This window comes from Tachyglossus aculeatus, chromosome X1 (assembly GCF_015852505.1).
Source record: "Tachyglossus aculeatus isolate mTacAcu1 chromosome X1, mTacAcu1.pri, whole genome shotgun sequence".
In the NCBI taxonomy this organism is placed as follows: domain Eukaryota; kingdom Metazoa; phylum Chordata; class Mammalia; order Monotremata; family Tachyglossidae; genus Tachyglossus; species Tachyglossus aculeatus.
Window position 1 is genome coordinate 3,125,863 of NC_052101.1, and position 21,604 is coordinate 3,147,466.

Consider the following 21,604-nt stretch of genomic DNA (forward strand, 5'->3'; position numbering starts at 1 on the left):
AGCCTCAGTTAACTCATCTGTAAAATGGGCATTAAGACTGTGAGCCCCCCCCATCCCCCGTGGGACAACCTGATCACCTGTATCCCCCCCAGCGCTTAGAACAGTCCTTCACATATAGTAAGCGCTTAACAAATGCCATCATTATTACTTTCCAAGCTCTCAGTCCAGTGCTCTGCTCACAGTAAGTCCTCAATAAATACGATTGAATGAATTATTGAATGAATGAATCAATCAATCATCAATCATATTTATTGAGTGTTTACTGTAAGCATTGTACTAAGCGCTTGGGAGAGTACAGTGTAACACAGTTGGTAGACATGTTCCCTGCCCACCACAAGCTCTGATGTGTTAAGAAGGTCATTGATGTCTGTAATCAATTAAAGCCTGTATAACTCCTTTTGTGATTTGGGTATAAAATTATTAATATGAATTATAAAAGGCAAGCATATGTTGCCAGTAGGAATAACATGAGTCACAGTAGAGAAACTGGAACCAAGTAAGTACAATTTCTCCGTCACAGGAAAGACTCACAGACCAGTACTTTGTATAGTGCTCTGCACCAAGTAATCACTCACTAAATAACATTGATTGATTGATTGATTGATTGATGCCTTCAGTCCTGGATACCTTTTAAAGTTTGATCTGTTCTGGGAAATCTCTGCTATTCCGGAGAGATTCTCTCTGGAAAGAAATCTCTCCTAAAAACCCTAGATCTTTAAGCTTTCTGAGCTGCACTGGTCTATAGCCAGGGCACGAAACCAGCGGTCAAGATTTGTTGACTTTGAGGAAAAAGAAGTCTCTGTGGCAGATTCATTCATTCATTCCATCGTTTGACCTTGGTACTTAAGCATTCATTCATTCAATTGTATTTATTGAGCACTTACTGTGTGCAGAGCACTGTACTAAGCACTTGGGAAGTACAAGTTGGCAACACATAGAAATGGTCCCTACCCAACAACAGGATCACAGTCTAGAAGGGGGAGACAGACAATAAAACAAAACATGTGGACAGGTGTCAAGTCATCAGAATAAATAGAAATAAAGCATACACACTACTGAGAAAGATATTCACTCCAGGAAATATAACTAATCAAAATCTATAATTATTTTAGTAATAACAATTAAAATATAGTACTAATACTTATGGTACTCGTTAAGTGCTTCCGATGTGCCAGGCACTGTACTAAGCGCTGGGTTTATACAAGCAAATCTGGTTGGACACAGTGTTGGTCCCATGTGGGGCTCACAGTCTCAATCCCCAATTTACAGATGAGGTAAATGAGGTAACTAATATAAATAAGTAAATTACAGAAATGTACATAAGTGCTGTGGGGCTGGGAGACGGGGAGGAACAAAATGAGCAAATCTAGAGCTACGTACATAGCTCCAATCTCAAATGGGATTTTTAGAAAATTGAAAATCCACATAAGGATCTTACTCTGGTATGGAAGCCTCACCCCACCCCGTGAGCAGAGAAGGGTATTCAGGAAAGAAACGCCCATCCACATCTGGGTATAGGTTCCTTGAGGGCAGGGATCCTGTCTACCAATTCCAGTGAACTTTCTCAAGTACTTTTCATAGACTAAGCACTCAAAAAATACTGTCAATTGATTGTGTTTACTAATCCTGATCTTGCATACTCAGACCGCAATCTTGGTTTCATTTGAAGATGGATTTCACAGACAAGATTCTGAGAACGACAGTCCATAAACTACAAAGTTCATCATTGGTCAAGGTGTGGTGATATGTAGTTACAAGCGTGTATCTCCCCATAGTTTATGTTTTCCTTGGAAGGCTGTCTAGGGAAAATCAGACAGAAGGCATCGCTTTTGTTCCATCCCTTGTGTAATCCCCCCAAATAAACTCACTTTCCGTTTGACAGCAAGGGACTTGGAAAAGATGCATCGTTTAAAAAAGCTGTAATTAACTGGAAAAGCTGATAATCGTGGGATTGTTCAGTAACAATAAGCTAGAAGAAAGAAAAGGGGGAGGAGCTAAAGGGACCTGAATATCTCAGAACCAAAGAGAAAAATTATTCCTGGAATGAAATGTGTGTTAATGTGGATGGATCCTAAGGTGAGATGGCTTTTTTAGGGAACGGAGTCCTTTTCCATATCCTTTCTCTTAAACAACAATAAGAAATCCTAACTGGTTTATGCATAGGAGTCACTTCATGTGAGTGGATACTGTTTAAATAAGTCAAACATTCCTTTTGTCTCTAAAAGCAGGCCTCCTATTTAAAAAAATAAACGCGTTAAGCACATATTCCCCAAATTGACAGTCAAGTTGAGAAGCAAAAAGATAGGGAATGGTGACTGGGTGAAACAAACCATGCTCAAAGTGAGTTTAGGGTTGTATTCTTTTCAGTGTGATGTGAACAGAGACTCCTGCAAGGTTAGGAGGGGAATTTGAGCTGTTTGCTTCTATCTAGCAAATGGAACAATGGTAACTCTTTAAAAAGGCTTATTTGTAGAATTCAGCGTAGTTTTTATTGAAAATGAGAAAACTGTGGTATTTGTTCAGCGTTTACTATGTGCCAAGCAGTGGGCTAAGATTTAAGATAATCAGGTTGGACACAGTCTCTGTCCATACCTGGGGCTCAAAGACTAAGGAAAAGGGAGAACGGATCTTTAATCCCCATTTTACAGATGACAGAGCTGAGGCACAGAGAAGTTAAGTGGCTTACCCTTGGTCACACAGCAGGCAGGTGACTGAATCGGAACTAAAACCCAGGACTGTGTTCTTTTCACTTGGCCGTGCTGCTTCTCCCTCTGCCAGATTTGAAGGCCTAGAGGTAATGCTAATGGTAATTTCAGGTAATATCTATAAATACTTTTATGTTTTTATCCTCCATTGGCATGTAAGCTTCTTGTGGGCAGGAATTTTACACTATATTTTGTATTACCTGAACAGTTAGTATTCATTCATTCATTCAATTGTATTTATTGAGCGCTTACTGTGTGCAGAGCACTGTACTAAGCACTTAGGAAGTACAAGTTGACAACATATAAAGACGGTCCCTACCCAACAACGGGCTCACAGTCTAGAAGGGGGAGACAGACAACGAAACAAAACATATTAACAAAATAAAGTAAATAGAATAGTAAATATGTACAAGTAAAATAAATAGAGTAATAAATCTGTCCAAACATATATACAGGTGCTGTGGGGAGGGGAAGGAGGTAGGGCGGGGGGGATGGGGAGGGGGAGAGAAAGGAGAGGGCTCAGTGTGGGAAGACCTCCTGGAGGAGGTGAGCTCTCAGTAGGGCTTTGAAGGGAGGAAGAAAGCTAGTTTGGCAGATGTGTGGAGGGAGGGCATTCCAGGCCAGGAGGAGGACGAAGGCCAGGGGTCGATGGCAGGACAGGCAAGAATGAGGCACAGTGAGGAGGTTAGTGGGAGAGGAGCGGAGGGTGCAGGCTGGGCTGGAGAAAGAAAGAAGGGAGGTGAGGTAGGAGGAGGCGAGGGGATGGACAGCCTTGAAGCCGAGAGTGCGGAGTTTTTGCCTGATGCGTAGGTTGATTGGTAGCCACTGGAGATATTCAAGGAGGGGAGTAACATGCCCGGAGTGTTTCTACACAGAGATGATCTGGGCAGCAGAGTGAAGTATAGATTGAAGTGGGGAGAGACAGGAGGATGGGAGATCAGAGAGGAGGCCGATGCAGTAATCCAGTCGGGAAAGGATGAAAGCTTGAACGAGCAGGGTAGCTGTATGGATGGAGAGGAAAGGGCGGATCTTGGTGATGTTGCGGAGGTAAGAGCGGCAGTTTTTGGTGATGGATTGGATGTGAGGGGTGAACGAGAGAGCAGAGTCGAGGATGACACCAAGGTTGTGGGCTTGTGAGACGGGAAGGATGGCAGTGCCGTCAACAGTGATGGGAAAGTCAGGGAGAGGGCAGGGTTTGGGAGGGAAGATAAGAAGTTCAGTCTTGGACATATTGAGTTTTAGATGGTAGGCAGACATCCAGATGGAGATGTCTTGAAGGCAGGAGGAGAAATGAGCCTGAAGGGAGGGAGAGAGAGCAGGGGCAGAGATGTAGATTTGGGTGTCATCAGCGTGGAGATGATAGTTGAAGTCGTGGGAACGAATGAGTTCACCAAGGGAGTGAGTGTAGATAGAGAACAGAAGGGGACCAAGAACTGACCCTTGAGGAACCCCTACAGTAAGGGGATAGGAGGGGGAGGAGGAGCCTGCAAAAGAGACTGAGAATGAATGGCCGGAGAGATAAGAGGAGAACCAGGAGAGGACAGAGTCTGTGAAGCCAAGGTCGGATAGCGTGTTGAGGAGAAGGGGGTGGTCCACAGTGTCGAAGGCAGCTGAGAGGTCGAGGAGGATTAGGATAGAGTAGGAGCAATTGGATTTGGCAAGCAGGAGGTCATTGGTGACCTTTGAGAGGGCAGTAAGTAGAATGTGTTGCACCCAGAGATAAATGCTTACTCGGTCAGGCATCTCTAGCAAGTTTACCCTTGTTCATCCTCAGTCCTTTTGTATATATGTATATTCACTTGTTCATTCAATGATTTATTCTGGTTTCTCTATCAGTCCATATTTGAATATCTTTCTCCCCTGTTAATATAAGCCTCTTGTGGGCAGGAAATATATTTTGTGTCTGTTGTACTTCTCTAAGTGTTCAGTACAGGGCATTTTGCCCCGTAGGAGTTGTCACTACAACTACTAAAACACAACTTTACTCAGAAATTCCATCTCTCTCTCCATCTATCTCTCAACTTCTCTGTCTCTCTCCTGTTAGCTAATAATTACTGGGAATAATTACGGTATTTAAGTGCTTACTTTATGCCAAGCATTATGCATATTTGGGTTGGGTAGATGTTAGAGTAGATAGAAGATAATCAGGTTGGGCTCAGTCCCTGTCCAACATGGGGTTCAGAGTCTAAGCAGGAGGAAGAATAGGTCTTTAATCCCCATTTTACAGTTGAGGTAACTGAGGCCCAGTGAAGTTGTGAGTTTTCCAAGGTTACACAGCAGTGAAGTGAAGTCAGAATTATAATCTGGATCCTCTAACTCCTAGGCCTGTGCTCTTTCCAGTAGACCATAAGTGATGAAAAGCAGAATGACCAAGTGGATAGAGCACAGGCTGGGGAGTCAGAAGGACTTGGGTTCTAATCCTGACTTCTCTACTTGTCTGCTGTGTGACCTTGGGAAACTCACTTACCTTCTCTTGGCCTCAGTTACCTCATCTGTAAAATGGAGACTGATTGATGATGATGATGGCATTTATCAATCAATCAATCATATTTATTGAGCGCTCACTGTGTGCAGAGCACTGTACTAAGCACTTGGGAAGTACAAGTTGGCAACATATAGAGACGGTCCCTACCCAACAGTGGGCTCATAGTCTAGAAGGGGCTTACAGTCTAGAAGGAGGCTCACATTCTAGGAGGACTTTATTAAGCGCTTACTATGTGCAAAGCACTGTTCTAAGCGCTGGGGAAGTTACAAGGTGATCATGTTGTCTCAATCCCCATTTTACAGATGAGGCAACTGAGGCACAGGGAAGTTGAGTGACTTGTCCAAAGTCACACAGCTGACAAGTGGCGGAGCCGGGGTTTGAACCTATGACCTCTGACTCCAAAGCCCGGGCTTTTTCCACTGTGCCACTGTGAGCCCCATGTGGAACATGGACTGTCCCCAACTTAATTAGCTTGTTTCTACCCAAGTACTTAGTACAGTGGTTGGCACAGAGTAAGCGCTTTACAAATACCATTAAAAAATGCTGCTTTTGGGCTGGTCTGCCTCATGAAATGGTCTCTCAGTAGTGCTGCTGAATCAAATCGGGACTATACTTCAGTATGTCTTGCAAATTCTACTTCCCTCCCTAATATGTTTGGTTTTGTTCTCTGTCTCCCCCTTCTAGACTGTAAGCCCACTGTTGGGTAGGGACTGTCTCTATATGTTGCCAACTTGTACTTCCCAAGCGCTTAGTACAGTGCTCTGCACACAGTAAGCGCTTAATAAATATGATTGATTGATTGATTGATTGCTTGTTAATGGTTCTTTTCGGTTCACCACACAGCAGCTTCTTGGGGAATCCTGCTAGCAGCCAGTCTGCTCACCCGCCCTGTCCAGAGAAGCTGTGTTGTGCTAAGCATTGCCTCAGTGCTGGCAAATCGGGCCCCGGGCCAGGACTTCATTGCTATCAACTGTGATGGAAAGCTAGAAGGAGGGGGGTGGCAGAGGAAGATGGAGGAGTTGAGATATAGTCAGCTTAAATAAGTTCTCCTGGAGCAGCTACTCAGAGATGTCCTGGAGGCAAATGGAAATGTGAGATTCCAAAAGAGGTGAGAGGTGACATAGAGATCGTGGAAGAGATTTGGTCGTTGAAACCAAGGGAGTGTGGAAGAGGAGAAGTATAGGACACAAGAAGAAAGCCTTGAAAGACATTCACAGTAAGGAGTGTAAGGCCGAAGAGGAGCCAGTCAAGAATGCTAATGAAAGTAATTAATAATAAGCGTGGCATTTTGTAAGTGCTATGTTCCAGGCACTGTTCTAAGTGCTGTGGTGGATAATAATAATAATGATGCTGGAATTTATTGAGTGCTTACTATGTGCAAAGCACTGTTCTAAGTGCTGGGGAGGTTACAAGGTGATCAGGTTGTCCCATGGGGGGCTCACAGTCTTCATCCCCATTTTACAGATGAGGTAACTGAGGCACAGAGAAGTGAAGTGACTTGCCCAAAGTCACACAGCTGACAAGGGACGGAGCAGGGTTTGAACCCATGACCTCTGACTCCAAAGCCCGGGCTCTTTCCACACGCAACTTCTCACAAATCGGGTTGGACACAGTCCCTGTCCCATGTGGGGCTCACAATCTCAATCCCCATTTTTACAGATGAGGTAACTGAGGCAGAGAGAAGTGAAGTGACTTGGCCAAGGTCACCCAGCATACAAGTGGTGGAGCTGGGATTAGAACCCATAACCTTCTGACCCCCCCGGCCCGGGCTCTTATCCACTAGTCCAGGCTGACTGAGAAGGAGCAGCCAGAGAAGTAGGAGGAGAACCAGGGCAGAGTGTTTCAGGAAAATCAAGGGCTGGCTAGTGTTTCTTTATTGTAATAATTATAATTATTATTAGTTAATAATGATAATAATAATAATGGTGTTTGTTAAGCACTTACTATGTGCCAGGCACTGTTCTAAGCACTGGGGTAGATACAAGCTAGGCTCAGTGGAAAGAGCATGGGCTTTGGAGTCAGAGGTCATGGGTTCAAATCCTGCTCCACCACTTTTATTCATTCATTCAACTGTATTTATTGAGTGCTTACTGTGTGCAGAGTGCTATACTCAGCACTTGGGAAGTAAAAGCTGGCAACATATAGAGACAATCCCTAACCAACAGTGGGCTCATAGTCTAGAAAGGGGAGACAGACAACAAAACAAAACATATTAACAAAATAAAATAAACAGAATAGTAAATATGTACTTGTCAGCTGTGTGACTTTGGGCGAAGTCACTTAACTTGTCTGTGCCTCAGTTCCCTGTAAAATGTGAGAAGCAGCGTGGTTCAGTGGCAAGAACAGGGGCTTTGGAGTCGTCATCATCATCATCATCAATCGTATTTATTGAGTGCTTACTATTTGCAGAGCACTGTACTAAGCGCTTGGGAAGTACAAATTGGCAACATATACAGTCCCTACCCAACAGTGGGCTCACAGTCTAAAAGGGGGAGACAGAGAACAAAACCAAACATACTAACAAAATAAAATAAATAGAATAGATATGTACAAGTAAAATAAATAAATAAATAAATAAATAGAGTAATAAATATGTACAAACATATATACATATATACAGTCAGAGCTCATGGGTTCAAATCCTGGCTCTGCCATTGTCAGTTGTGTGACTGTGGGCAAGACACTTCAGTTCTCTGTGCCTCAGTTACCTCATCTGTAAAATGGGGATTAAGACTGTAAGCCCCATGTGGGACAACCTGATCACCCTGTAACCTCCCCAGTGCTTAGAATGGTGCTTTGCACTTAGTAAGTGCTTAATAAATGCCATTATTATTATTATTATTATTATTATTATTATTGGGCTCAAAGTCTTAATCCCCATTTTACAGATGAGGGAACCAAGGCCCAGAGAAGTTGAGTGACTTGCCTAAGTTCACACAGCAGGCAAGTGGTAGAGCCGGGATTAGTACCCATGACCTTCTCACTCCCAGGCCTGTTCTCTATCCACTAGGCTATCCTGCTTACTATGTGTCAAGCACTGCTCTAAGAACTGGAGTGGCTAAACGTTAATCAGATTGGACACAGTTTCTAGGAGAAGTGAGTAGATGATCGTGTCTCCAGTTGCTGAAGGGTCAGGGAGGATTAAGAGAGAGTAGAGCCCAGTAGATTTTGCGAGGAAGATGTGCATGAGTAATGTTGGCCAGTAAAGGCTCAATAATAATAATAATTATAATAATAATAATGGCATTTATTAAGCACTTACTATGTGCAAAGCACTGTTTTAAGCGCTGGGGAGGTTACAAGGTGATCAGGTTGTCCCACGGGGGGCTCACAGTTTTAATCCCCATTTTACAGATGAGGTAACTGAGGCACAGAGAAGTGAAGTGACTTGCCCACAGTCACACAACTGACAATGGCAGAGCCAGGATTTGAACCCATGACCTCTGACTCCGAAGCCCGTGTTCTTGCCACTGAGCCATGCTGCTTCTCACAGTGGCATAAAGAAGCCAGGACCCAGGCTACAGCGGCTCAAAGAAGGGAGTGGGAGAAGTGGAAGTGGGAGTGGGAGGTGGGAAATACCTGGGAGTGACACTGGGACCCAGAGAATGCTTCTTTTTTACTGAAGGAAAGACTTGACGCGTTTGTAGGGGGAGAGGAAAGCGCGATCCAAGTCACAGGGTGAAGATGGCAGTTAGGGAGGGAAGGAGAAGACTGAGAGCCTGTTTAAGAAGCCAGATTTTGAAAGCAGGTGGGACAGCTCTTGAACAGTGCCTGGGGAAGATGAGAGAGAGGATGTTCAGACAGGGGAGGGGTGGAAAAGAGAAGCATCATGGCCTAGTGGAGAAAGCTCAGGCCTGGGAAGTCAGAGGACCTGCTACTTGCTTGCTGTGAGACTGTGGGCAACTCGCTTAGTATCTATGTGCCTCAGTTTCTGTAAACTGTAAAATAGGGATTCACAGTCTGTTATCCCTCCTTCTAAGATTGTGAGCCCCTTGAGGGACGGAGAGTGTACCCAACCTGATTAACTTGTATCTACTCCAGCAATTAGAACGGTGCTTTACACATAGTGAGTGTTTAACAAGTACCTCAATTAGTACGATGAACGAAGAGTTCACCGGGCTTCTAATTTAAAAGTTCTCTTCACCAACTTAGTCAACCTGTTCCCTGAGATAGTCTTTCTTTATCCATTATATACCCCATTTTTAAGGAATACAAATCCTCTCTTTGACTGTAAGCTCGTTGTTTAAAGTGAACATGTCTACCAATTCTGCTATACTGTATGCTCTCCAGAGCTTAGTACAGTGCTCAGCACACAGTATGTGCTCAATAAACATGATTGATTGATTGATCAATCTACTGCAAGCTTCATGAAGTTACCTCTCTTTCTAGCAGTATCTCATCACCTAGAGGAGAACCATCAAAGTTCCTGTGTGAAATCTGCCAAAATTGGTCATAGAGGGCACTTAACCAATACCACAATCATCATTATGATTATTTCTATTGTTATTGGATCAGAATATTGATGAATGGCATACCCCAACTCTACTGCCAAGCTACAGATAGTTAATAACTCATCTTCACTCAAATCAATCAATTCTATTTATTAAGCACTTACTGTGCAGAGCACTGTACTAAGTTTACACTTGGGAGAATGCAATATAACAGAGTTGGTAGAAGTGTTCCCTGTTGTCAATGAGCTTACAGTCGCTAGAGGGTTAGATTGCTGCGGTCCTCTGTGGGCTTGTGAGTATCACGTAAAAATGTAAGAAAAGGAAAAATGATCCATGCAGCAGAATGAAATAGGGACTGGAGTGGGGAGAGACAGAAGGCTGGGATGTTAGCAAGTAGGCTGATGCAGTAATCCAGGTGGGATAGGATGAGTGATTATATTAACGTCATGGCAGTTTGGATGGAGAGGAAAGGGCAGATTTTAGTGATGTTATGAAGGTGGGACTGACAGGATTTAGTGATAGATTGAAAATGTGGGTTGAATGAGAGAGACAAGTCAAGGATAACTCCAAGGTTAGGGGCATGGGTGACAGGAAGGATGGCGGTGCCATCTACAATGATGGTAAAGTCCAGGGGAGGACAGGGTTGGGGTGAGAAGTTTAAAATTTCTGTTTTGGACACGTTAAGTTTGAGGTGATGAGAGGACATCCAAGTAGAGTTGTCTTGAAGGCAGGAAGAAATATGAGACTGCAGAGAGGGAGAGGGATCAGGGCTGGAGTTGTAGATTTGGGTTTCATCTGCTAGAGGTGATAGTTGAAGCCACGGGAGCAAATGAGTTCTCCAAGGGAGTGGGTGTAGATGGAGAATAGAAGGTGACCCAGAACTGAACCTTGAGGGACACCCACAGTTAGGGGGTGGGAGCCAGAGGAGGAAGTGACTGAGAATGAACAGCCAGAGAGATGAGGAGAACCAGGAGAGGACCGTGTCAGTGAAGCAGAGGTTGGATAATGTTTCCAGGAGAAGAGGGTGGTAGAAAGTGTCAAAGGCAGCTGAGAGGTCGAGGAGGATTAGGATGGAGTAGAGGCCTTTGGATTTGGCAAGAAGGTCATTGGTGACCTTTGAGAGGATGGTTTCTGTAGAGTGAAGGGGATGGAAGTCAGATTGGAGAGGGTCAAGGAGAGAATTGGAGGAGAAGAATTTAAGACAGTGAATGTAGGCAACTCAGTCAAGGAGTTTGGAAAGGAATGGTAGGAGGAAGATTGTGCACACAGTAAGTGCTCAATAAATACGACTGAATGAAAGGAAGATGAGGCAATACCTGGAAGGAGCTATGGGGTCAAGGGAGGGGTTTTTTTTTAGGATGGGGAGACATGGACATGTTTGAAAGCAGTGAGGAAGAAGCCATTGGAGAGCGAACAGTTGAAGATGGCTGTTAGGGAGGGAGGAAGCGAGGGGGCAAGTGTTTTGATAAGGTGTGAAAGGATGGGGTCAATGTGCAGGTGGAGGAGGTGGATTTTGAAAGAAGGCAGGAGATTTCCTCTAGAGATACTGCTGGGAAAGATGGGAGAGTTGAAGAAGGAGCAGGAGGGGGGGGATTCGGGAGATCACGCCTGATAGTGTCAATTTTCTTAATAAAGTAGGTGGCCAGATCACTGGAGGCAAGGGATGGGGGAGGTGGGGAGACGGGGGTTTCAGGAGGGAGTTAAATATCTGGAATAACTGGTGAGGGCAGTGGGCATGGGTGTCAATAAGGGTGGAGAAATCATTTTGCCAGGCAGAGGAGAAGACAGAGTTAAAGCATGCAAGGATAAACTTGAAGTGGACAAAGTCACCCTGATTCTAGATTTCCTTAAGTAGCACTCTGCGGTTCATGCACAATCTGTAGATCAATTGATAATAATGATAATAATGATAAAATAATAATAATAACAATGACAATTGTTAAGCACTTACTATGTGCAAAGCACTGTTCTAAGCACTGGAGAGGATACAAGCTGATCAGGTTGTCCCACGTGGGGCTCACAGTCTTCATCCCCATTTTACAGATGAGGTCGCTGAGGCTCAGAGAAGTGAAGTGACTTGCCCAAGGTCACAAAGCAGACATGTGGTGGAGCTGGGATTAGAACCCATGACCTCTGACTCCCAAGCCTGTGCTCTTTCCACTGAGCCACGCTGCTTCTCGATAAATCAATAAATCGTATTTATTGAGTGCTTACTGGGTACTGGGCACTGTACTAAGAGCTTGGGAGAGTACAACACAGCAATTTAACAGACAAATTATCTGCCCGCACTGAGTTTTCAATCTAGAGGGGGAGAAAGATGCTTATATAAATAAATGAGTTCTGGCTATGTACATAAGTGCTGCGGGGCTGAGGTTGGGGTGGCGAATAAAGGGAGCAAGTCAGGGCAGCATAGAAGGAAGTGGGAAAAGAAGAAAGCATACTTCATGCTGCTGCCCAGATTGTCTTTGTCCAGAAACGCTCTGGGCATGTTACTCCCCTCCTCAAAAATCTCCAGTGGCTACCAATCAATCTGCGCATCAGGCAGAAACTCCTCACCCTGGGCTTCAAGGCTGTCCATCACCTCGCCCCCTCCTACCTCATCTCCCTTCTCTCCTTCTCCAGCCCAGCCCGCACCCTCCGCTCCTCCGCCGCTAATCTCCTCACCGTACCTCGTTCTCGCCTGTCCCACCATCGACCCCTGGCCCACGTCATCCCCCGGGCCTGGAATGCCCTCCCTCTGCCCATCCACCAAGCTAGCTCTCTTCCTCTCTTCCAGGAGGCCTTCCCAGACTGAGCCCCTTCCTTCCTCTCCCCCTCGTCCCCCTCTCCATCCCCCCATCTTACCTCCTTCCCTTCCCCACAGCACCTGTATATATGTATATATGTTTGTACATATTTATTACTCTATTTATTTTACTTGTATATATCTATTCTATTTATTTTATTTTGTTAGTGTGTTTGGTTTTGTTCTCTGTCTCCCCCTTTTAGACTGTGAGCCCACTATTGGGTAAGGATTGTCTCTATATGTTGCCAACTTGTACTTCCCAAGCGCTTAGTACAGTGCTCTGCACACAGTAAGCGCTCAATAAATATGATTGACGATGAAGAAATGAGCGCTTAGGGAGGGCCTCTTGGAGGAGATGTGCCTTCAATAAGGCTTTGAAGGTGGGGAGAGTCATTGTCTGTCGGATATGAAGAGGGAGGGCATTCCAGGCCAGAGACAGGATGTGGGCGAGAGGTCTGTGGCAAGACAGATGAGATCCGGGTAGTGAGTGCTGAGTTATAGTAGGAGAGTAATAATAATAACGATGGTATTTGTTAAGCGCTTACTATGTGCCGAGTACTGTTCTAAACGCTGGGGTAGATACAAGATTAACAGGTTGTCCCACGTGGGGCTCACAGTCTTAATCCCCATTTTACAGAGGGGGGACCTGAGGCCCAGAGAAGTGAAGTGACTTGCCCAAAGTCACACAGCTGACAAGTGGTGGAGCTGGGATTCGAACCCATGACCTCTGACTCCCAAGCCCGGGATCTTTCCACTGAGCCCCGCTTCTCAGAGTAGTGAGGTGAGGTAGGAGGGAGCGAGGTCAGCTTACACTAAGCACTTGGGAAAGTCAACTAGAAAAAGACAAGATCCTGCCCACAGGGACTTTACGGTATAGGGGGGGAAACAGACATAAAATATTGAGAACCTGTGTGGTATAGTGGAAAGAGCAGGGGTCTGATTGTTGGGGACCTGGGTTCTAATCCCTGCTCTGCCATTTAATAATAATAATTTTAATAATTTTGGTATTTGTTTAAGCACATACTATGTGCCAAGCACTGTTCTAAGCACTGGAGGAGATACAAGGCAATCAGGTTGTCCCACATGGGGCTCACAGTCTTAATGCCCATTTTCCAGATGAGGTAACTGAGGCCCAGAGAAGTTAAGTGACTTGCCCAGAGCCACACAGCTGATAAGTGGTGGAGCTGGGATTAGAACCCATGACCTCTGACTCCCAAGCCCACGCTCTTTCCACTGAGCCACGCATTTGTCTGCTGGGCGACTTTGGGCAGGTCACTTAACTTTTCTTTGCCTAAGTTTCGTCACCTGTAAATGATGGCATTGATTAAGTGCTTACTATGTGCAAAGCACTGTTCTAAGCACTGGAGGAGATGCAAGGCAATATCAGGTTGTCCCACATGGGGCTTACAGTCTTAATGCCCATTTTCCAGATGAGGTAACTGAGGCCCAGAGAAGTTAAGTGACTTGCCCAGAGCCACACAGCTGATAAGTGGTGGAGCTGGGATTAGAACCCATGACCTCTGACTCCCAAGCCCACGCTCTTTCCACTGAGCCACGCATTTGTCTGCTGGGCGACTTTGGGCAGGTCACTTAACTTTTCTTTGCCTAAGTTTCGTCACCTGTAAATGATGGCATTGATTAAGTGCTTACTATGTGCAAAGCACTGTTCTAAGCACTGGAGGAGATGCAAGGCAATATCAGGTTGTCCCACATGGGGCTTACAGTCTTAATGCCCATTTTCCAGATGAGGTAACTGAGGCCCAGAGAAGTTAAGTGACTTGCCCAGAGCCACACAGCTGATAAGTGGTGGAGCTGGGATTAGAACCCATGACCTCTGACTCCCAAGCCCACGCTCTTTCCACTGAGCCACGCATTTGTCTGCTGGGCGACTTTGGGCAGGTCACTTAACTTTTCTTTGCCTAAGTTTCGTCACCTGTAAATGATGGCATTGATTAAGTGCTTACTATGTGCAAAGCACTGTTCTAAGCACTGGAGGAGATGCAAGGCAATATCAGGTTGTCCCACATGGGGCTTACAGTCTTAATGCCCATTTTCCAGATGAGGTAACTGAGGCCCAGAGAAGTTAAGTGACTTGCCCAGAGCCACACAGCTGATAAGTGGTGGAGCTGGGATTAGAACCCATGACCTCTGACTCCCAAGCCCACGCTCTTTCCACTGAGCCACGCATTTGTCTGCTGGGCGACTTTGGGCAGGTCACTTAACTTTTCTTTGCCTAAGTTTCGTCACCTGTAAATGATGGCATTGATTAAGTGCTTACTATGTGCAAAGCACTGTTCTAAGCGCTGGGGAGGTTACAAGGTGATCAGGTTGTCCCACGGGGGGCTCACAGTTTTAATCCCCCTTTTACAGATGAGGTAACTGAGGCCCAGAGAAGTGTAGTGACTTGCCCAAAGTCACACAGCTGACAATAGGTGGAGTCAGGATTTGAACCCATGACCTCTGACTCCAAAGTCTGGGCTTTTTCCACTGAGCCACCTGTTAACCCTTCATCTTAGTTTGAGTCCTATGCAAACAGTCTGAGTCCGTTCTGCTTCTATCTACCTTAGTGCTTAATGTAGCGCTTGTCACATCTTCATTCATTCATTCAATCGTATTTATTGAGCACTTACCGTGTGCAGAGCACTGTACTAAGCGCTTGGGAAGTACAAGTTGGCAACATATAGAGACGGTCCCTACCCAACAACGGGCTCATCTTAAGCAGCAGCGGCATGGTTTAGTGGATAGAGCATGGGCTTGAGAGTCAGATGTTGCCAACTATGTTGCCAACTTGTACTTCCCAAGCGCTTAGTACAGTGCTCTGCACACAGTAAGCGCTCAATAAATACGATTGATGATGATGATGATGATGATGATCGTGGGTTCTAATAATCCCGGCTCTGCCACTTGTCTGCTGTGTCACCTTGGGCAAGTCACTTCACTTCTCTGGGCCTCGATTCCCTCACCTCTAACATGGAGATTGAGACTGTGAGCCCCATGTGGGACAGGGACTGCGTCCGCCCCGATTTGTTTTTATCCACCCCAGTGTTTAGTAATAAAATTAATAATGGTGGTATTTGTTAAGCACTTACTGTGTGCCAAGCACTGTTCTAAGCACTGGGAGAGGGGTACAAGGTAATCAGGTTGTCCCACGTGGGGCTCACAGTCTTAATCCCTATTTTATAGATGAGGCGACTGAGGCCCAGAGAAGTGAAGTGACTTGCCCAAAGTCACACAGATGACAAGTGGCGGCGCCGGCATTAGAACCCATGACCTCTGACTCCCAAGCCCACGTTCTTTCCACTAGCCATGCTAAATGTTCACCAAATACTATGATTATTATCATTATTACTTATTAGCATTACTTTTATTAAAATTTACCAATAAAAGAAAGAGGTGCTCAAAAAGTGTAGCGTGTAAAATGATCCCTATAAAAGTTCAGAGAAGCACCGAGTGCCAAAGTGTTAAGTGCAAAAGTGCTGAGAAGCTAGTATGGAAAACGTGTCTTGGAGAGAAGAAATATTGATTGAAAAAGACTCTCGAAGGGAGGGGAGTCAGTGATTTCACCAAGGTTTTGAAGATGGGGAATGCTGTAATCTGGTGGATGTGACGAGGAAAGTTCTGAGCGGAGAGAAAGACCTAAGCACGAGAAAATGAAGATGAGGCACAGAGAGAAGGAGAACTTGGGAGGAATGGAGAGCACAAGCTCAATATTGTAGAAGAGGGTGAGTAGGTGAGAGGGGGAGTATCTTAAGTACAATGCTCAGGAGTTTCTCTTTGATTTGATCTAGGTATAGGAAATGGAGAACGTTTTTCCCCCACTGAAAATGAATTCCGTTTATAAACTTCTGAATTTTTCCCAGTTTGTCCGCTTGACTGCTTAATTCCTCTTTTGGAGGGACCGTCTCTATATGTTGCCAATTTGTACTTCCCAAGTGTTTACTACAGTGCTCTGCACACAATAAGCGCTCAATAAATATGATTGAATGAATGAAGACTGCAAATTATTGTACGTAGATACTGCCATTCTGGTAGAGTTTTTTTGTCCTTTTTTTTATAGTATTTGTTAAACACTTATTATATGTCAAGCACTCTTCTAAGAGCTAAGCACATGTTTATCAGGTTGGACGCAGTCCTTGTCTCACATGGGGCTCAGTTTAAATTGGAAAGAGTCCAAGTTAGACTGCCAGAATTGGGATCTTTGGTCTTTGCCTTGTCTGTTCCTTCTGTCCCTGTGGTTGTTAGAAAAAGCAGTTTGGAGTCTTGGCTTCTATGTGAGTTTTTCTTGCTGTCCAGTGTCTCTGAAGGGGGGCAGGGGGAGGGTGAAAAGTGAGGCGAGACTTTTGTCATGGCCATTTGCAGGAAAAATAAAAAGGGTGGGATGGTTGGGAAAAGGTCAGAAGTCATAAACGTAAAATTTACAATAAGTCCCTTACCACCAATGGGTTTTTTTCAACCCACTTATATACTTTGACTTTTAATAAGGAACAACATAGCACATTGCTAAACTCCCATGTCAGAGTGGTTAAGCTCAAAGCTTATATTATCACCACAATCCAGCCAAAGTCTCTTTATTTTTTACAGTGTGTTCATTTTACTTTAGGAAAGGACTGTGAGGAGCCTTTTGGTGACTTTTCAAAAATGGAAAAAAGCTCATTGACAGTTGGTTCTTGCCAGCCTAAGATTTTTATTAAGGTAATAATGATAATGATGATAATAATACTACTAATATCAGTGGTGTTTGTCAATTAATCAATGATATATTAATATATATTAATAATAATATATTAATGATAATGATAATAGTGGTATTTGTTAAGTTCTTACTATGTGTCAGGCACTGTACTAAGCGCTGGTCTGGATTCAAGCAAGTCAGTTAGGACATAGCCGGGTCTCACATGGGGCTCACAGTCTTAATCCCCATTTGATTCTGATGTTTTTGGCACCTGTCTATGTGTTTTGTTTTGTTGTCTGTCTCCCCCTTCTAGACTTTTGGCCCGTTGTTGGGTAGGGACTGTCTCCATATGTTGCAGACTTGTACTTCCCAAGCGCTTAGTACAGTGCTCTGCACACTGTAAGCGCTCAATAAATACGATTGAATGAATGAAAGAGTTGTGTTGCTTTCCTTCTCGCAGCGGTTTTCTCTTCGCCCACTGTTGGGTAGGGACTGTCTCTCTATACGTTGCCAACTTGTACTTCCCAAGCGCTTAGTACAGTGTTCTGCACACAGTAAGCGCTCAATAAATACGATTGAATGAATGAAAGAGTTGTGTTGCTTTCCTTCTCGCAGCTGTTTTCTCTTCGCCCACTGTTGGGTAGGGACTGTCTCTATATGTTGCCAACTTGTACTTCCCAAGCGCTTAGCACAGTGTTCTGCACACAGTAAGCGCTCAATAAATACGATTGATTGATTGATTCCTCCACCCCCAGGTTACTCTGATTCTGTTTTTCAATCTACCTATCATCAGTATAGCCTCCTTCAAAGGACACCCTTATCTTTCTCATCCACTCAAATTTTCTGTTCTCTTACTGTTTTGCTAATTAAACGGAATACCTATTTAACTAAATCAACCCGCAACTAAAATGACAATGACGGCCCGAAAATAACCATCTACGGATTTTGTGTTTCACGAAGAATGGGTAAAACTCACCTTCTAATGAATCCGTTAATCCCTCCAACAGGGCTTCTGGTTTGAATAGTTTGCAGGGCCCAATTAACTTGGGACCATTTACGGTGGCATGCTTTATCCGGTCTGTTCACATGGTGCTTCAGATGTTTGCTTGCTTGTGGCTTTTTTTTACATTTGTAAATAGGGGCCTGTCATGTTTCTCTACGACGCATTTCCAAGAAAACCCAGAGTGGAGTGGGAGGGGGAAAATCCTCAAGTTTAGCGGCAGAATACAGCTCCCAGCTGAAACATAAACACAAACAAAATCCAACACCCCTTCCCCCACAAGGAATTTAAGAGCTTTAATAAACAAACAAACATTTCAGGGATCAACAAACTCCATCACGGGCTGACCAGCAGAAGGAGGAAGTTGGGAGTCCCTTTTCCTCCACTGAGATAGCCTTGCCTCCAATATCTCAGAATTTAAATCTAGGAACTGTCAACAGAAAACAAGCAGAGGGAAATCAGCCATTTCCTCCACACGCTGCACCCAGACATAACCTTGGCTGAAATGCTGATATTTTGGTGTCTCCGAGTTGCTTGAAAAAAAAAAGCTTTTAAATTGTGCCCCAATAGCAATTATTAATTAATTAATTAATAATGACATTTGTTAAGCGCTTACTATGTGCAAAGCACTGTTCTAAGCGCTGGGGGGGGGATACAAGGTGATCAGGTTGTCCCACGTGGGGCTCACAGTCTTAATCCCCATTTTACAGATGAGGTGACTGAGGCTCAGAGAAGTTAAGTGACTTGCCCAAGGTCACACAGCAGACACGTGGCGGAGCCGGGATTCGAACCCACGGCCTCTGACTCCAAAGCCCGTGCTCTTTCCACTGAGCCACGCGGCTTCCCCAATTATATCTATATACAGTTTCCTGTCTGGTCTCACACATATATTTAATGAAACTTCTCTTGATTAAAAAAAAAAAGATTCCTAAAGCTAATTAAATCCACAGAGTATGCCTGTGTCAATCAATCGTATTTATTGAGCGCTTACTGTGTGCAGAGCACTGTACTAAGCGCTTGGGAAGTACAAGTTGGCAACATATAGAGACGGTCCCTACCCAACAGTGGGCTCACAGTCTAGAAGTCTAGCCTATGTCGATGCTAAAGGTCTAGAGTTTTGTAATCTTCAGAAAATTGGTAATAGTAGTAGTAGTATTACTGAATATTTGCTTTGTGCAGTGCACTGTCACTAGTCCCTTGGGAACAACCAAATAAAGAAGTGACACTTTCCCGGTCCACAAGGAACTTACAGTCTAATGGGAGAGACGGATCTAAAATATTTCCAGTTAGAATGGTCACTGTCTTCTCATTTTGTTTGACAGGAAGAATGTGGTGACAGGATTAGTTGAATGCTCGGAGCTAGAAACAGAATAAGAAGCAGTGTGGCTCAGTGGAAAGAGCCCGGGCTTTGGAGTCAGAGGTCATTAGTTCAAATCCCAGCCCTGCCCCTTGTCAGCTGCGTGATTTTGGGCTAGTCACTTAACTTCTCTGTGCCTCAGTTACCTCATCTGTAAAATGGGGATTAAGACTGTAAGCCCCACGTGGGACAAACTGATCACCTTGTAACCTCCCCAGTGCTTAGAACAGTGATTTTCACATAGTAAGCGCTTAATAAATGCCATCATTGTTATTGTTATTATTAATGAAATGCACATACCTTCATACCCCCCCCTTTTAGACTGTGAGCCCACTGTTGGGTAAGGACTGTCTCTATATGTTGCCAACTTGTACTTCCCAAGCGCTTAGTACAGTGCTCTGCACACAGTAAGTGCTCAATAAACACGATTGATTGATTGATTGATTCAGTTTAACAAAATACATTTCCAGAGAAGCAAACATAATTTACCCGGTGTGTTTGCTCCCTCCTTCTTGAATTTATTCACTGCACTGGAGAACTTTGCATTGGAAAAGCCGTTTCAAAGAGAAATCCTCTCCTGAGTATCTGGTCAGAGCAGAGACTGAGCATACCTGTAAAAGCATAGCCTGCCATGCGTTCAAAGTAACGGGTATTTCCTCTTCCTTTGGGAATTCTTTTTTTTTTTCCTTTCTACATGAAATGGACTGTATTCCAAACAGCTTGTTAAATGTGTGACAGATGGGCCTGAAACTAGGCTGCATACTGGCTCCAGACCTGCCCGTTCGCTAATAAAGCAGCTACAGATACAGACAGTCTGCAACAGGGTTTAAGTTCCTTTTACAGTTGCTCATGTTTCAACATGCAGCCACTCGGCAGTTTGTGTTTTCAGCAGGACAAGTGAGTGGATGTCTATGCATTACAATTCCAGACATCACTCCATACCAGATGTGGTCCCTTTATTTTGAGTACGGCAAGAGTGTCTGCTGACCTTTTCTCACCCCATGTCCAATGAAAGATTGACTGCCCTGGGTTTTCTTATGGTAAATCATATATTAGAAGACAGTAGATTTACAAATTAATTTGGGATTAGTTTCAGTACGACTACGTGTGGAATTATTTGGCCCATGGATGAAAAATGAAAATTTCACTCGAAAGAGAAAAAATGGTAGAAGTGTCAAATTTTAATCCAATTTCCCTGAGAGAATCATCATGCCCCGGACCCGCCTCAGAACTACAATTAATCATTTCCAGCGAGAACCTTTTTTTCCCCAGACTCTGCCCCTAGTCACGCTTCAAGAGCCAAACTTCCCTTGCTGGCCTGAAGGAAGGATTTAGGGCTGCATTTAGAAAAGATGAATCCGTGTTCTGCTGAATGGGTCCAAAAGCAGAAAAATACAGTAGTCCAGTGGCTATTTTGTGGTACATGAACAGTGAGAAGGTTGGAGGAAATGGGATATGAATCCAAAGCCAGAAAGCAGACAACCTATGTTTCATTCAGAGGTCTGCTCCACTTTAATCCCTGCTAGAGAGAAGGCAGGCGTCTGTGTCTCACGAAATCAAAAGGAAACTAACCCCTCCGCCAGTCGAGTGAGTGTAAAGACATTTTTTTTATTAATTAAAATAAGAAATTTTCTAATTAAAGCCAGATGAACAAGGTAGTTCTAGCAGAGCAGATCAAAAGATAAGGCCAAAAGGCCCCAGTCTAGGATAAAAATACACATTTTATAGTGCCAAGACATATGGGCTATAAACATAACTACACACAATAAAAGCACCCTGAAAGAGTTGTGTTGCATTTTGAAATATTAAAACCTCAACCCCCCTCAACATGGTTGTTGATATTGAACATCATAATGATTCTGAACTGTTTTACTCATTTATTGTTTATTTTGCAGCTTACGTGAGAAAGCACATTGGAGAGAGGACACAGTTTGTGCAATAAGATGGCTTTCAACAATGGATTCTGTTTAGTGCACTATTTGATATGATCACTTCCTGACAGGTACTCACGTGACAACTTATTTTCAAAGCAAGGAAGAAGAAAAAAATCAAGTGACTGCCCTGGAACTAGATGGAACGGAGTGGAATTAAATCCCCTTTCTGAGCAGCGCCAGGAGTAGGAAGGCCCTGGTGATTGCCGGATCCTCTA